Raw genomic sequence first — 15637 nt, forward strand, 5'->3', positions numbered from 1 at the left:
AAGCATTTCATCATTTCTTTTTTACAAAATATTTGTTTCTACATCTCTTTTTAGCTGAGGCACTGAAGTAGCTCATGTTCTGCTGTCCAATATTTTTCACTTACACAAGTTTCTGTGCAACGATATTCTGAAATATAACTTCAGGGTCATTGATGCACCTGGAAACGTGAGCCATATACTATGGGGATTGCAATGCAATGCAATAGTAAATTTATGCACTTTGGAGCAGCTCTGCTGCTTTGTCTAAAATGAAGAGAAAATAATTGGCACAGAAACTTTAACTTCAAAATAGGTGAGATAGGGTGCAGCAAAACAGCAACTAGCTAGTGTTTCTCATATGATGCACCTGCAGACACAGCTGTGAGCTGCTAAAATCTGTTGCAAGCCAAGAATAATAGGTAAGTGGAGAGAAGGAAACCACCATTGCACCATGATTGGTTGTTTTCTCCTCCCCACTCCCCTGCTCTCCAGCCTCCGCTCTGCTTATGTTGAAAGAGTGGCGGGCTCTGTGGGAGGGGCTTCCTCTTGCTGTTCTAGAGTTGCAACAGACCAGAGCGACCTGGAGGTTTTCTAAAGTGCAGCTCAAGCTGGCCGGATCAAATTAAGGCATCATATCGGCAGCAAATTCTCACAACATAAACACCCTTGAGAAAGGGTTCAGAATTGAGACAGCAGTGAAAATGCAAAATAGTTTGGTCGGTTGTTTGTAAATTATTTTTCTTTAGCTCTTTGTAGCTGTTTTCTTCGAGCTTAATTTAAACAACAAAAAACGAGTGAAATTGTAATAGCTCTTTATTATATCTAAAATTCTTTTATGGGTACTTCTTCCGAGGTGTAGGGCTATCTCAATGCTCCCTGCATATGCAAAAGAAAGATGTATATAGTCATAAGCTAAGCACAAGGCTGTCGAAACAATACAAAACAAGGTGAGCCTGACATGCACACAATACAAATAATCCTGCTCGATCTGCAAAGAGAGACCAGCTCACCTTGATGAAAACAACTGGTCTGGACCATAAAGGAAGGCCAGCACATCTCGGCGCCTAGTCTTTTCCTCTGAGGAGACCTGCGCTTATCACAGAAAATGTAGTTTTAGTTGAAAACCAATTGACATTGCAGGAGAGAGGCATGAAATATGATACAGCAAGTAATGTCCGTGACAAATAGAACACAGACCACAGCTCACTTCCAGTAAAACACCGTGCCTTGGGCCTCAGGCAATTAACGAAACAAAAACTTGTCTACGCTCAATCTTGCACTTTACGTGCAGGAAACCTGCAATAGACCCTTTCCGAAATTCAGTGCCATCTGGTGGTTTGTAAAGCAGTTTAGGTTTTGCCATATCAATGGCGGAAACAAACTTGTATCGGCACCGTCGCTTTCGCAAGTCAACGGCACGCGAGGAATTGTTCGGTGTGAGTTCTTTCTCGATCACGTTCAGTTCGATGGTGACCAAGAACTTGCATTCAGAATTAAGCTCCAACCCACTCAGATGCCTCGAGAAAATTCCCTACACCAGTGTGCTTTAAAGCCGATTGTATGCCGCCCACAGAGTGACTGAATCTGAGTTATTAGAAATAAACGCTTACGTAGCTCTTGTGTTCCATTCCTACGTCGCGTCGTACTGACCCCCCGAATACAGGCCTCGCAAGATCCGCTTAGGATCATCTTCAACGTCTTCCTTTATCAGTCACTAGAAGACCGCCATTGGTATGGCACAGATGCTGTTCCACAGATGATGATAGTGATCAAAGTAGCCAGACAGAATTTCGGAAAGGGTCTATTGCCAGGGAAAATGCAGATTTAGTTGAAAACCAACTGACATTTCAGAAGAGAAGAAAAATCTTGGGCAGCAAATAATGTCTGTGAGAAGTAAGACGGGTAGGAGACCATAGCTCACCTTCAATAAAACAATGTGCCTGGGCCGGCCAGTTAAAAGAAGAACACCTTGTTCGGACCCCAGTCTACGCTTTCATCTGAAGAAACCTGCGCTTAACAGGAAAATGCAGTTTTAGTTGAAAACCAATTGATATTTCAGAAGACGAGCGAGATAAAACCTGATGCGGCTAATAATGTCTGTGATGAATAAAACACAGACCACTTGTAATGGGACCATAGCTCACCTTCAATAAAACTCCATGCCTTGGACGATTAAAAAAACAAAAAAACTTGTCCACGCTCCATCTTGCGCTTTACGTGCAGAAAACCTGCAATTGCCAGGGAAAATGCAGATTTAGTTGAAAACCAACTGACATTTCAGAAGATAAATCTAGTGCAGCAAATAATGTCTGTCACGAATAAGGCACAGACACTTAAAGAAGAACATAGCTCACCTTCAATAAAACAACGTGCCCGGGCCGTTTAAAAAAAAAAAAATAACAGCTTGTCCGGACCCCAGCTTACGCTCTCGTCTGAGGAAACCTGCGCTTGTCAGGAAAAATAGAGTTTTAAGTTGATATTGCACAAGAGGAGCAAGACAAAACCTGATGCAGTGAATGTCTGACGAATAAAACATGGACCACTTGTAACGGGACCATAGCTCACCTTCAGTAAAACTCCATGCCTTGGACGATTAAAACAACAAAAAACTTGTCCACGCTCCATCTTGCGCTTTACGTGCAGAAAACCTGCAATTGCCGGGGAATATTCAGATTTAGTTGAAAACCAATTGACATTTCAGAAGAGAAGAAAAATCTAGTGCAGCGAATAATGTCTGTGATGAATAAGGAACAGACACTTGCAGAAGACCATAGTTTACCTTCAATAAAAACGATGTGCCCGGACCAGTTAAAAAAAGAATGACTTGTCAGGACCCCAGCCTACGCTTTCATCTGAGGAAGCCTGCGCTTATCAGGGAAAATGCAGTTTTAGTTTATAACTAATTGATATTACAGAACAGAGGCATAAAAAAAAAAACTAATGTGGCGAATAATGTCTGTGACGAATAAAACAAAGACCACTTTTAAAGAGACCATAGCTCAGCTCCAGTAAAACACTGCTTTGGTCAGTTGAAAAGAGAAGACTTGTCAACGGCTCATCTTGTGCTTCTCTCCGAGGAAACCTGCGCTTGTCTGAGAAAATGCAGTTTTCGTTGATCGCAACACCTCAAGGCCAGGTATTGTGTTCTAGGATCTTTTAGAAATCATCCGCAAATTACAACAAGTCACATATGCTACAGGTGAAAACGAGACTATTTTAAGACTACTAGGGCAACATATGAAACCTGCCCACTGAATCACTCTAAAAATATGGCATATAAAAAGTAATTAGGTTGATGATACATATAAACTATGAAAAACAAATAAAGTCTTCCAATTTTTAAACATTCTACAGCGAGAACCAAAGGGAATCTAACCCATTTTCGCGAGAAGCGGCACTGTAATTTGTGACGTATTGTAAAATACCGGGCAAGCGCCCACTCAATATTTAGACATAATCGCAAAAAAATGGGAGATGGGCGCTTTTCCGGTTATTAATTTTACATTTCAACGTACTGCGCAGACTTTGTCAGATATTACAAATTTGGGAATGGGCACTTAGTGGAGAGTGGGCGGATGCACGGTATTCTACGGTATGTTCAGCTAGGTGGTGGATTTCTTTTATAAAAATTTCGAAGGAGAAACTTGCCCCGGTCAAATGTTACAAATAAATACAATAGGTTTCCTATGGACAGACATGGAATCAAGGCTGTCTCAGGTGGAAGTTTAAAAACGCGGTTGAGGGGCACTAAACTATATACGAGACAAACCGGGTGATGAGAGCGAAGTAATAAGTGTCTTCGTTCCTACCTTCAATGTTTGAGCTAAATCGAACGTCCCATTGGCCCACAACATTTTCAAGCTCCAATCTGAATAAGCTCAAAACCACGTTGGTCCATAACAAATATATTGTTTTTATTTGTAACTCTTTGCTGAGGTAAGTGTTTTCTTTGGTACTATTTTAACAAAACAAATCCACAACCTAGCTGAACCTACGTCACAAACCACACTACCGTAGCAAGCGAGACTGATTTTTTGGGGGGGGGTCAAGTCGGCTAGCGCACACCAGATCGGAGCATGTGGAGCGAGAGCTCGCACTGCAGAACTTAGGGATCCTGGGTTAAATCCCCACACATGCTCATTTGAACTGGATGAGCATCGTACCCGCATGCGGTCGTGTCTCACTACTGCGTGTGCTTGTTAAAGACCGCAGGCTAGCGGTTCTACTGCACTGGCTAAATCGCTCATCTACAGCGAGTTATTCGTCACAACTTTGAAATGGCTGACTAACTACACGCTGTATAACTATCCACATAACCCAAATTATTTTTACTGATTTTTGCGATGTATATAAATTTGTGGGCTAGATTCCTTTGGCCCTCGCTGTAACAATTAAAACATAGATTAACAAATATTTTTGTAAATTTACAAGGACCTCAAGATTCTAATGGTAGGCGGCGGTATGCGAGCCTTCATTGTACCTAATATGAATAATATATATAAAATCAAGTTATCTAATCTGTCTATCATTTTAATTCCATCTAGCACTATAAATAAAACACTGTCTCTTTAATTTATGCTGCAGGGCTGCCGCATATGTCCTTGCTTTTTCTTTTATATTGTGTACCATTTGTAAGAACTGAAGGCAGTACAGGAACTTTTAGAAACATTTTCGCCTTTAGTCTCGTATCCCCATCGGTCAAATTAGAAAAAGAAAATCGAATTAAAGGAATTCCTTCCAGCGCAGCTCTTGGGCGCCTCTTTACCGGCTTCAGCGGCGTCGGCGTCGCCGTAACTGCGCGGTGCATTATAGGACCTTTCCCATGATGCAACACGTGTGGAGGAGGACGAGGGGAGGAGGAGGGGAAGAGGAGAAGAGAAGAGAAGGGAAGAGGGATGAGGAGCAGAGGAGGGACAGGGAGGAGAGGAGGAAGGGTATACCCTCCCCTCTTCCTCCTCAAGAGCTATGCTCTAATTCGGCGTTACGGGGTGTTGTAAACGTCTTTTTCTTTTTTTTGATCCGATAAAACAAATTTTTATCTGCAATAGCAAAAATCAAGCATCACAAAATATAAGAGGGAAAGACGAAAATAGAAAACACACCATTAGAGTGAACGAATCTTGTTCAGCAGACCTAGAATTCTGGCTGGGATTCCATTGACCTTGTTGTGACCACGGGAGCTGGACTTGCTACCTTTAGATGGGTTTATCTGGCCAAAATGCCTGTATAAGAGGTCAAAGAAACGCATGTCAATTGAACATGAACAACTCACATTCTTGGGTGAAAGATGTCGAGATGTCCTTGTGCGTGTTTATACAGCCTGCCTTTGGGCTGACTTTCACATGTCGGTGGCTGGTTCACACTGCGCAGCAAAATATCTCGTGCAGTATGGCTGCTAACCCGAGGCCTTTAGAGCCAACATGCAGTAGTGATACACGAACAGATGCCAGTATAATGCCTATCAAGATTAGAACAGGTGAGGCGCTAGTCCGACTGTGGATTCCTGGACTCTGCAGTGCGAGGTCTAGGTCCACATGTTCAGGGTTGCGGTGCACTAGCATAATCGACCACCAGTCCTGCCATGAACAAACACTGAATTCTGACATATCTGTACCTCTGAAGGAACTCCAGCGTGTACGAGGCCTCCTTTGGGTACTTGATGTTGAAGACGAAATACGCTCCCAGGAGCGAGCAGAGAGCGACCTCGAGACTGCTTGCCTCAAACACAAGCACCCTGTCAACAACCAGCGCAATCTGGAGAGGGTCATCTAGAAGCGTAGAACCTAAGTAAAAAAAAAAAAAAAAAGCAAGATGTGATGATCATCAAACCGACATGTTACAGATGTAGTTAATTTATTGCAATCGTAACGGTTCAAATGGATGACAGAAAGGACATTGCAATGAGGTAAACTAGGAAATATGGATGCTCTGCATTGGAATACAGTACAAGCTCGTTACAACAGATCTTGTTGCAGCAGAAACTTGGATACAACATACTGATTTGTGAAGCTCAGTTGGTTTTCCTATTTGTACCACTGATTCAACTTCCTATCTGAATAATACATAATCCTTTTTTACAACAGAGCGAAATAGTAGTCAAAACCAGGGCACGGCGATATCAGAGATGCATGTATCTCCAATACTAACTTCAGAGACAGTCGAGTACCTTGTATCTGGTACTGCCTGCCAGGAAAAAATGTATCAATGTATCAGTACCTAATACCCATTTTTACAGTATCGAGTATTTTGGAGATACCCAATAGTTAAGAAATTAGCATTAACTTTTAAAGCTCACTTCCAGTTCATTTTCTTTCTGGCAAAACCAGGCTATCCTTCTTTCTATTTTGTGAGCTGTACATGCAAATTGCACAATTTTGTTTTTTGGAACTGTGGGAACGGGTCGGGTAACACCTTCTGTAAAAGGGCAGACAGACAACACCGGCATCTTTGTTGAACTGACATCTCCTCAGTTGAAGGCCGATAAGTGGACTAATGCAATGCAATATATCATCATTAGAGGGTTTTAGTAAGCCGGATTTTCAGTCCTAAAGTGATACCCACTAAAGAAACACGTTTAAGGGCAATGGAAGGGTATCGTCATCGGGATTAACAAAACGTTCTATAAAAATTTCAAGATCTCTGCTAAGCGTGCCTTTGAGCTCGGCAGAGAGCTATCAAGGCAATCGTGGCCAGTAGCATTTGGCCTCTTTCTTTCCTGGTTCCCTGCCCTCCTCATTTCCAGCTCTCCCTATCCCCCGTTTACCCTCGTCACTCCCATCCCCTTGTCTTCCTCCTCTCTCCCTTGTTGGCTGTGCGTTTGTCAAGGTAAAAGGTGACCCTGACCTTGGACCCTTGACCTCTCCTCCTCCCGTGTCCCCCATCCCTTCTAGCTCCCCTCCCTTCTCCCTTTCATTCCCTCGTCTCCTCCTCTTTGCTCCTCCTCTCCCTTCTCCTCTATATCCCTCTTCCTTCCCACTCTGCCATCCACCTCACCCTCCTTCCCCTTTATTCCTTCTTCCCCCTCCTCCTCACTCCCTTGTGTGATTATGTGTTTGTGCAATCGTGGACTTAGACCGATATCTCTCGATTTCCTCCACTCCATCAATTCGCCTCCTAACCCAGAATCGTTAAGAATTTCTTTATAAATAACACAATCAAATCGCCTCCTAACCCAGAATCGTTAAGAATTTCTTTATAAATAACACAATCGTCAACATAGAGGCCTATGAAAGAGGAGATACGTGCAGGAAGGTTGTTAATATAAATAAAAAATAAGTCGGCCGAGTACGGTACCTTGTTGGACTCCGCAGCTAACATGCAAAGCTAACAAAAAACGTTTATGAAAAATATCAATACCAGAACCCATAAAATCCAGGTGAGAAATGTTTATAATCAATGTAAATTAATCAGGTTTCCTGCTTTCCAAATACTTGCGATGGAATTTCAGCTATGTATCGAAGCATCTAGGATACTGCATGGAGCATTTAGATCAAAGATGGACTTTGCGTCTGTATCTTGTATCAGTACCTAAATGTAATTTTCCATGGTGTCAAGCATACTATCGAAAGCCCAGCCCTGGTCAATAACAAGGGCCATTATAACGAGCTTAGACTGTAATTGCACTACTCCTTTCACAATTTTCTTAATTATCTAAAAATTAAAAGGCAGTGCAAAACTATCTCACCAAGGACCGCAAGGTGAGGTGTATCTGGGCAGGAGCCAAGAACACTGGCAGCTGTTCAGTGCTATAATGAATACAAAAATCAAGAATATTTAATGGTGTACTTGTTATTGATAAGAAAACAGATACTTCCATGGTAAAAAATTGGTCAGCAAGGCTGAGAATCGAGAAATTAAATTAATAAACTTTTTGCAGCTAATATTTAAATGCCATGAACAATATTGTGCGTGGTATTATGCACTTCACACAAGGAATTGCAGTCAACAGAGCAGATGATCACTGCCTCACAGAGTTGACCTCTGCAATTGATTGCATACATTTATGAATAACTAAACAAGTTCATGGAATAAGATTACCAAGCTCACCGGGTGAAATGAGATGAGAGCCTCTGGATTCTCGTCGAAGTAGGTAGTCAGGAGCTGAAGAACAAAGGTGTAGCGTGGTGGCGCTTGTCCATTGCAGTCCAAAGTTTTCTGGATTGTCTGGAGGAGGGACCTTGACTGAGGCTTCCATGCTCTCCACATGACATCAAAGAGCTGATTTCCTTTCGACGTCAGCTCAGTGGTGAAGGCAGTGTGGTAGGAAAACCCAAGGAGTGTATCAACATGAACGAAGAAGTGTGGCTCTTTGAAGAGGTGAGGCCAAGACTCCGCAATTTCAAGGAGTGTTTGCTGCATGGAGTTGATGTGCCTCCTCTGCAGTGCGTAGGTTTTCTTCATAGTAGAGGAGATCTCCTCTAAATTGGTGGCTTTGCACAGCTGCTGCCTCATTACCTCTAGATCGTCCCACGTGTATGGCGCACAGTCTGGCTCCCATGCCACGCAACCGTGGGAGTCTGTTTGTCTGCCTTGCTTAGATAATGTCGCTTCTGGTTCGTCATCTTCAGTTCTTCCCGGCCCTCGTTTTGCAGCATTGTGTGGCCGACGCCTGTTATCCATGTATACAGCAAGTTGTCGTGATAAAGATGACGTACCGTCACCAATAATATTTCCTGTCGACATCACGTCAGCAAAGGAGTGTGGGTATCTTGCCACAACCAGGGAGGCAATCTTGCTTACTTCTTTGATTTTGGGTTTCGGATCATGCACTGCGATTGCTTCTCCCAGGAGTTTGACCATCTTTCGTCTTAGGTAAGGCTCTGGCACCTTCTCCTCTTGGCAGGTTCGTACCAGATCTGCAGGCATTGCGCCCCAATCCACTTCAAAAGAACTCGCCCAGCGGTCCTTCGAAGCCCTCTCTTGTGATGCGCGGTGAGCCGTGGCTGCCGCTGGGTTTGTCGGTGTTGAAGCTGCTGATGTTGAGGGAAGTGCACAGTTTTCAGTTTGCAGTTGGGACCCAGATTTTATGAGATGTAAAAGCTTCCTGATATGCAAGGTCTTGAGGAAAGGCTTTAAGTCCTGTTCTTCCAAGTATAGAAGGTCTTTTGCTGTACTGTATCCCTCCTCCACAAGGTGGGTCACCAGTGCGTCAAGTTGGTCATCGGGTATCTCGGGTACCAGTTGTGTTATAGTTGCCCTTACAGAGTCCATCTTTATTTTAGGGGAGAAATACAGTCAATGGGATTAGATTAAATTTCCTTTACTATCAAAAAAAAAAGTGACAGGAGACACTTAGCTATTTTTATAAAGGCATTCTAAAGCGTTAAGGAGCCTGGCAAAGCATCACTGTGATGAGAACTACAGATATGCAAAACCCTGCATGAATACAGCGATCTGATCATGCAATCTGCATCTGGAGACTTTATACCCACACCTGAACTGTATCTTCGACTTTCTTTTCTACCGGTCATCCAAAGTGTTCCTTTACATTTCTCCTATATCATAAACACAAGCGTGAATTAAAAAAGATTCCCTCGCAGTCACACTTCATAAGCTGTTTGATTTTCTTTTTATTAAGATATTGCATCCACCAGTTCACTGTGGATACCCACAGATACACAGGGCTCTACAGGTAAGGAGTATATTCCACATCATGTTTCAAGGAAACCACATTCCTTGTTCCACAGGCATAAATGTGCAAAGGAGAAAAATCCAGAAGCTGACTGTAAGCAACACACAGAAAACTACCTCTGCAACAATTTACAATTTTCAGTCCCATGCTTGCCCATGTTGTTATTTTGCATGCCTCTACCGCAAACACAACCTTCCCGTGCTCAACGATACAGCAAACTATTTTGCCAGCCATTGGCTCCCTACACTGTTGGAAAAAAATTACCGACCCCGCCACATACTCTGTCCCTCGATACACCAATGTTTGACTAACTTCAGCAGCTGACAGTTGAATGCCACAGCTCACTACACCATCAGTGAGTTCTTTTGAATACATTCCCTCTACAAAAGACAATGCATGCTCTTGAAGCAATTCATCTGGAAAAAGCTTGCCCGCTCTGCAATATGACTGAAGCATCTCGTGCTTCCTTGCCATAGAGTAAGTAATATTTTTGAAATTTTGAGTGCTGCGTATGATTCGCTTAAAGTAGGAATGCTTGCTCTCAAAGCGAAGCGTTGACAAATGGCACAATGGACCGTATTCGTAGCAGAGGTCGGGGTAGTGCCTCAGATAATGATGTTTGGGTTTTAGAGCTATGCCAGGAAACAGATGTACCCTACGGGACAAATAGTCATCAATGAGAGCACGCAAGTACTCTATTTGAGTCACATGAAGTTGAGGCGATGCCAAGATGGTTACAATGTCTTTTAGGATGAGGTATAGCTGCCACGCCTCACCTTCCACATCTCTGACCTTGTCAAAGAGCAGGACGGGCAAAAATCTGACAAGATAAAATGTCTCTACTCCCTCTCCTCTACAGTTTCCTTCACAGGAAACTTTGCACGGCCGGTTCTTAGAGTCATGCCCCTTAAGCTTCATGTTCGCTATTCTTGAATTGAGTTCCTCAATGCTGAACCACTTCTTCTCAATGGCGAGTCTCCGAAGGATAAGCGATAGGTCATATGGGACTACACCCTCATATAGGTCGTGAGCAATGCACGGGGGCAGGCCAGACGTGGCATGAAAACTCAGGAGTGAGTTTAGGGATGAGTCAAACTTAACCCCAAGACATGAGTCTAGTCCTTCTTCCTTGATGCGCTTTAGACATTTTTCATAGCTCTCAGCCGTACGGCGAGGTCCCATCGATCTAAAATCGGCCATAAAGGCATCTCTTGTCACTTCGCAAAAGCGACAGAAATATTTTGACCTTGAAAACGACTCTACAAAGCCCCCTATCCCGTGGCTTCCGAGGTTGTCACCGAGACATGACAACAAGCCGCAGTTGTATCTGACTCCATTTACTGTAACACCATCTTTTTCAAGATCTGCAAGGTCTGATACAAGAGACTTCATCACAACATCATGTCCCACTTTTTGTAAGGTGGACTCATAGCACAACATTACTAACTGCATCGCATGAACTTTTGTTTGAGCGAATGGTGGCATGTTAGCGATGGTGTAGTACATCCCCAAGATTTTGTGTTTTTTTCTGGCAGATCCTAAAGGGTTAGCAACTTCAAATGCATCCTGAAATAATAGTAGCTGAATGGTGTTCTCACCAGCAATAAAAAAATTGGACTCTCCATAGAGCTTCCCATCAGTGATGTCTTGGAGAAAGCCAGGCTCCAGATCGTTTGTGCGAGAGAGTAGCTTCTGAACAGAAATGTCAGAAAGGAAAGCCTCTAGTGTTTCCTTCACTGGCACATAGTGAAAACTTCTAGCATGCGCACATTTAACTTCCACAGGGTCTATCACGACAAAATTATTTCTGTAGAACTGGCTCCTCGAACGCATACTACGCAAGACCCCACTGTCTGGGCACAGAGGAGATTGCTCAGCTTTCAGTTCTGCCACAACTGCATGGCATACTTCTGCGCTGACATCGAAGCATTCCAGAACTCTACAAATGCCTGAAACTTTGCTGTCTTTAGCTACAGATTCAAGAAAGTACATCTCATTGGCAATACTCTGGACAACTGATGCAGGCACTAGGTGCATTGATTCCAACTTCATAAAAAACAAGGCCAGATGTGTTGTTTCTAACAATGCCTCACCAGGGCCCTCACAAGATGTGTTTGCCTGTTCAGCACTGTGCGCGAATGAAAGAGACTCACTGTTCTCCATGTCAGTTCTAGGTTGTGCACCATCACTATCATAATCATGTTGACTGTATGACGATGGGGGTTTTGCCTGGTGACTATGACAGCGACTCATGTGCGCCGAGAATGTATTTGAGTTCTGGAACTGCCTTCTGCAGTTTTCCATGAAGCAACTTGTCTTGAGGCCTGAACTGATGTGGCCTTTGATATGTTTGGTCATTTCCAGTCTGCTCCAAACCTTTTGTGAGCAGAATGCGTGAGGGCAAACATATTCTCTCCCGTCGTGATGAGATTTCTGCCCACTGTGACATTTTGACGTGTGCACTCTTAGGGCATTGAATGAGCGGAAAGACCTGCTACACCATTCTTTCAAGCAGGGCAAACTTAGGTTGTGACTTGTTGAATGAAGCCTATTGTGTCTCTCATAGTGATACAAGTTTTTCTGTCGCAGCTTGCACACATGGCAACTGTACATGATGCAGTTTTAGTGATGTGAACTTCCGGCCTGAAATGGGAGAGTTTTTGAAATAAGAAATAACATAACCGATGAATACTGCCATAATGCTGTGCTTATGTAACCAACGGCAGAGGTTCATAAAGTATCAAATGTCCAGAAGAGGCAGATTCCTATACTGAAAGTGTGCGTTAAATGTGTTCATTTGACATCCTGGTTTAATTGACCCAGCTTTTCATTAGTCAACGATCCAAAAATAGCAAAATGTTTGTCGAATCTGTGTTACATTTAAATTGTAGAACAGGTGTCCCACTGTACAAGCTATTTTGATGTCTGTGGGCTTGTTTCAATTCTAAAAGTTAACTACAAATGTCTGGGTAAAAAAGAGAAACATTAGATGCCCGCAGTAATTACCACAGAGGAGAGAGTATGTGAATTAGCCATCCGCATGTTATGGTTGCTAGTGATTTGGCTTCAAATTGCGCTGCTCTAGCATGATTCACAAGAAAGTTACAACTCCGCAGAGAGTGAAATACCACCACCGCAGACCGCTCAAGTGCAAAACTTCTTTTTTGCCTATAAAACACATGGTTTGGAGTGTTGCCCAATTTAAAAGAGCAGCACGCCGGCATTTCGCCCTTTGATGTTTGAGCACACTCCTCTGTGGAAGTAGTCAAGTGGTATATACGTACCTTCAGACTATGGTGATGGCAATTACGGTGCAGGCCTCGCTTGCGACCACCACTGGACAGAGGGACGCAGAGCCAGGCAGAGCCCTGCTGTAGGTCTGGGTAAAAAAGAGAAACATTAGACGCCTGCAGTAATTACCACAGAGGAGAGAGTATGTGAATTAGCCATCCGCATGTTATGGTTGCTATTGATTTGGCTTCAAATTGCGCTGCTCTAGCATGATTCACAAGAAAGTTACAACTCCGCAGAGAGTGAAATACCACCACCGCTGAAGGGCAAAACTTCTTTTTTGCCTATAAAACACATGGTTTGGAGTGTTGCCCAATTTAAAAGAGCAGCACACTGGCATTTGGCCCTTTGATGTTTGAGCACACTCCTCTGTGGAAGAAGTCAAGTGGTGTATACGTACCTTCAGAGTACGGTGATGGCAATTACGGTGCAGGCCTCGCTTGCAACCACCACTGGACAGAGCGACGCAGAGCCAGACAGAGCCCTGCTGTAGGTCTGGGTAAAAAAGAGAAACATTAGACGCCTGCAGTAATTACCACAGAGGAGAGAGTATGTGAATTAGCCATCCCCATGTTATGGTTGCTGGTGATTTGGCTTCAAATTGCGCTGCTCTAGCATGATTCACAAGAAAGTTACAACTCCGCAGAGAGTGAAATACCACCACCGCTGAAGGGCAAAACTTCTTTTTTGCCTATAAAACACATGGTTTGGAGTGTTGCCCAATTTAAAAGAGCAGCACGCTGGCATATGGCCCTTTGATGTTTGAGCACACTCCTCTATGGAAGTTGTCAGGTGGTGTATACATACCTTCAGACTATGGTGATGGCAATTACGGTGCAGGCCTCGCTTGCGACCACCACTGGACAGAGGGACGCAGAGCCAGGCAGAGCCCTGCTGTAGGTCTGGGTAAAAAAGAGAAACATTAGACGCCTGCAGTAATTACCACAGAGGAGAGAGTATGTGAATTAGCCATCCGCATGTTATGGTTGCTATTGATTTGGCTTCAAATTGCGCTGCTCTAGCATGATTCACAAGAAAGTTACAACTCCGCAGAGAGTGAAATACCACCACCGCTCAAGTGCAAAACTTCTTTTTTTCCTATAAAACACATGGTTTGGAGTGTTGCCCAATTTAAAAGAGCAGCACGCTGGCATTTGGCCCTTTGATGTTTGAGCACACTCCTCTGTGGAAGAAGTCAAGTGGTGTATACGTACCTTCAGAGTATGGTGATGGCAATTACGGTGCAGGCCTCGCTTGCAACCACCACTGGACAGAGCGACGCAGAGCCAGACAGAGCCCTGCTGTAGGTCTGGGTAAAAAAGAGAAACATTAGACGCCTGCAGTAATTACCACAGAGGAGAGAGTATGTGAATTAGCCATCCCCATGTTATGGTTGCTGGTGATTTGGCTTCAAATTGTGCTGCTCTAGCATGATTCACAAGAAAGTTACAACTCCGCAGAGAGTGAAATACCACCACCGCAGACCGCTCAAGTACAAAACTTCTTTTCTGCCTATAAAACACATGGTTTGGAGTGTTGCCCAATTTAAAAGAGCAGCACGCTGGCATTTGGCCCTTTAATGTTTGAGCACACTCCTCTATGGAAGTTGTCAGGTGGTGTATACATACCTTCAGACTATGGTGATGGCAATAACGGTGCAGGCCTCGCTTGCGACCACCACCGGACAGAGGGACATAAAGAGCCCTTCTGTAGGTCTGGGGAAACAGAGAAAAATTAGGCGCGCGAAATAATTTCCAGGGAGGACGGTGCGAAAGCCCTTTCTGTTAAATTACCATCAGCATGTTATGCTGATTTTAATGACTGAGCTCCAACTGTCGGTTCCCGAACATGATTGACAGGGAAGTTATGGCTCAAAAGACAGTGAACACTGACGGCAGGGTTCGTTTAACTTTCTAGCGTAAGCAACAAGTGCTTTAATGTACTGTATTTTCCGGTCTAAAGACCCTAGGAGCCAATTTTGCCTAAAAAATAAGTTTCGTTTGGATAGTTGGCGCTCAATGCATAGTCCGCAGGGCAAAACGTAGGCTGAAAAGCTAACATCCATAGTCTGTCAGTCCGCACCTCTCGCACAAAAGATATTTGCGGACGAAAGTCTGGATTTTCTTGTGCACCTCTCCTGGGTGAACCGCAGAGCTCTCAGCTTGACCCACATTGACCGCTTGCAGGCATCCAAGCAAGCAGTGTGTCACACGCAAGGCATAGAAAGCCTGAGCAACAGATTGAAAGTGTGACGTTCACTTCTTAATCCCGGCATAAAACATTTGAAAATCTGCAAGCCAATCAGACCAGTCTGGTGCTAACGAAGGATCTAGAAACAAAAATTAGTGCATAGTATAACCCGTATCTGTAGATAGTCTGCACAACATAAAAAAACAACTTTTATACATGCATAGTCTGCAGACTATAGACCTTCCCGCGGCAGTCTCGAACGAAGCGAGCGGGTAAAAAATGCTGAGTCACTGAGCTGTGGACGCATGCGCAGCGCCCGATATACCGCTCAGCAGATCAACAGCGCATGCTTAGAAGGCGTTCCACAGCCCAGCAGACAAAGATGGCAGCGCGCAGCAGGGGATTTCTGCAAAGGTCTATAGACCAGAAAATATGCACTGTCTGATTCCAAAGCGCTGCACACTTCCGTTTTGCCTTTTGATGTTTGGCCTACTTATACCAACACACTCATTGATAGAGTTAGTCAAGTGGTGTACACATAATTTG

At 43.8% G+C, this 15637-nt stretch overlaps 1 non-coding gene across 1 annotated transcript; it reads right to left on the bottom strand.

Annotated features, from left to right (window-relative positions):
• Positions 1–1926: 1926 nt before the first annotated feature.
• Positions 1927–15325, bottom strand: LOC115327966. Its single transcript, XR_005715945.1, has 14 exons — positions 14530–15325; positions 14116–14210; positions 13709–13803; positions 12895–12989; positions 11209–11302; positions 8026–9189; positions 7664–7724; positions 5594–5762; positions 5082–5201; positions 2759–2841; positions 2545–2627; positions 2334–2421; positions 2124–2207; positions 1927–1986 (listed from the first exon to the last, which is right to left on the bottom strand). It is a non-coding gene; the product is annotated as an uncharacterized LOC115327966 (transcript).
• Positions 15326–15637: the final 312 nt, after the last annotated feature.

Source organism: Ixodes scapularis, unplaced genomic scaffold (assembly GCF_016920785.2).
Source record: "Ixodes scapularis isolate PalLabHiFi unplaced genomic scaffold, ASM1692078v2 PGA_scaffold16__2_contigs__length_2301149, whole genome shotgun sequence".
NCBI classification, from domain to species: domain Eukaryota; kingdom Metazoa; phylum Arthropoda; class Arachnida; order Ixodida; family Ixodidae; genus Ixodes; species Ixodes scapularis.